This window comes from Penaeus japonicus, unplaced genomic scaffold (genome assembly GCF_977035675.1).
Source record: "Penaeus japonicus unplaced genomic scaffold, GWHDUDI00000001_assembly GWHDUDI00000034, whole genome shotgun sequence".
NCBI classification, from domain to species: Eukaryota; Metazoa; Arthropoda; class Malacostraca; order Decapoda; family Penaeidae; genus Penaeus; species Penaeus japonicus.
The window spans coordinates 10,750,304-10,752,803 of record NW_028234436.1 but is presented as its reverse complement, the minus strand read 5'-3'; positions in this window follow the sequence as shown (position 1 = coordinate 10,752,803).

The following is a 2,500-nucleotide window of genomic DNA, read 5'->3' as shown; positions in this document are numbered from 1 at the left end:
ACACTATGAAACAAAAATAAACACAGTAATGTGCATAAAGTGACGAACAAGGTACAAAAACAGTAGAATCAGATTAAAAGTCCTGAAGTCTCGATCCTTTAAATGCATTCCTATTCAGACGTCGAAGATCTCAAAAGGGGATTAGAAAGCGATTGAAATGTCATCCCTTTTATTTCTTCGTTTCTTAAGGTGGCTATGTTATATTTTTATCATCACACTAGGTCGAGGAACGAAATAAAACTCGTAAAGTTTCAACATTTTAGTGGATTCCTCGCCTGAGCAACTATTTCGTACTTATTGTGTGACTCTGTGTTATTTTATCCGGTCACTTGTTACTGTGTTTATTTTTGATTCACAGTAGTTTTTTTTTTTCGAAAGAAAAAAGGAAAAAAAAAGGAAGGGAAAGAGGAGGGGAAGAGAGATACGAAGGAGAAATGTGGTTATATCCCTTACGCTATGTCATTCACTCTCATTCATACCTTTTTTACTACGAATGCCCATTAGTCATTCATCTCTAATCCTAAACATATCGACGGTTACGTAAAAGAAAGGAAATAAGATTCTTGTACACAAAGGCACACGTCTGACAAGATAGTACCCAGAGTTCACGATATATACGGTAATTCCCCGCCCACTTTCTACTCTTTCTCAGGGACTATTGAATTTGTAAAGAATTACGAAAGATACTTTGCGACAGGAAGTTACTAAAGTGACCCATATATATATTTTTTTTCTTTATTTATTCTTCCTTTTTTTCTGAATAATTTGAAAACTTGGTATTAACGATATTTTGAATCTAGATTGTAATGCATTTTGTTTGTGTGACATTTGCCTGTATTTTGCTATTTTAGTGGTTTTTGTTTTTAGTGTGTGTGTATGTGTGTGTGTGTGTGTGTGTGTGTGTGTGTATACGTATGTGTATGCGTGTGTATGTGTGTGTGTGAGAAAGAGCGTGTGTGTGGTAGAGAGAGTGAGTGTGTGTATGTGTAAGAGAGAGAGAAAAAGAGCGTGTGTGTGTGTGTGTGTGTGTACGTGTGTGTCTGTCCGTCCGTGTGCGTTCATCGTGTGTATGCATCAATGCAAGTGATATTCATCGCACCATAACATAAACAAGGCCTTATGCAACACTTCGTATCCTATGCACTTAGCAAAACATCAGAGCCCCATCCCCTCCCTCGTTCGATTTTTCCCCACAAATTTAATTCATCTCATCATGCATCATCTGCATCATCACGTTTTCTTTCACTATGAACATTAAGGAATTTTTCACAATTTTTCACACTCCTGTTTCAAAACGTTTTTTTGTTTGTTTGTTTGTTTGTTTTTGTATCTCCTTTGTATCTATTCTGTTTCCTTGTCTTATTTCATTTCGTTTATTTCACTCTAATAGTAAACAGTCCATGAGTGCATTATTTTCTCCAGATTTTCTCTCTGTTTCAACTTTTTTTTCATTTAATTCTTTAAAAGATTATGAAAAATCTGGCTACATACCTGTGAAATGAGATTTTTTTGTATTTGACTTAAAGCAATACACACACACCACACACACACATACACACACACACACACACACACACACATATATATATATATATATATATATAGAGAGAGAGAGAGAGAGAGAGAGAGAGAGAGAGAGAGAGAGAGAGAGAGAGAGAGAGAGAGAGAGAGAGAGAGAGAGAGAGAGAGAGATAAGGAGAGAGAGAGAAGGAGAGAGAGAGAGATAAAGAGAGAGAGAGAGGGAGAGAGAGAGAGAAGATATCTGACTATGATAGATACATACATTTCTATGCAAGACATAGCTATTAAAAAGTAATCTTTCTTTTAGCATAATGAATGGCCACTAATATAAATTATGACTTGATATACAAAGTCTAATATAATAAAGAAATTAATCTTTCTTTTACACATTTCTATTAAATATATGACCAGCATTAAGCAACCTGTTTCATAGCTTTAGGAATGGGTATAAAAGCTATTATTTCAATGGTGATTTAATAAGTATATAAGGAGAAAATTAAGTGAAGAAATTAGCTTCGTATTTTCCAAAAGAAAAGAAAAGAAAAAGACTGATCGTGATCACTGACAGAAATAAATCAACATTTGATATAAAAGTCTTAATCATCCATAAATTGACATTAATAAATATATATATATATATATATATATATATATATATATATATATATATATATAAATCTCAAACTTACCAATGCTGTGCCATGTTGCAAAATAATTCATTGGAGAATTCCCTCTAGTTTTTTCTTCAGGAAGAATCAGGTCAAATTTGGAATTTAACCTTTCCTCACGCATATCGTATTCCAATGGTGTAATACATTCCTTGCCTTAAAGGAATGAGAAAAAAGTCAATCTTTTCTTATCCGTTGTGTAATATGTCCTGATCAAAGGACGGTATAAAAGACCTGAAGAATCAATCAAAAACCCGAAGAATTGGACTTGTTTACACGTCAGTCAGTCAGGAAGTGAGTGAGATGACTTC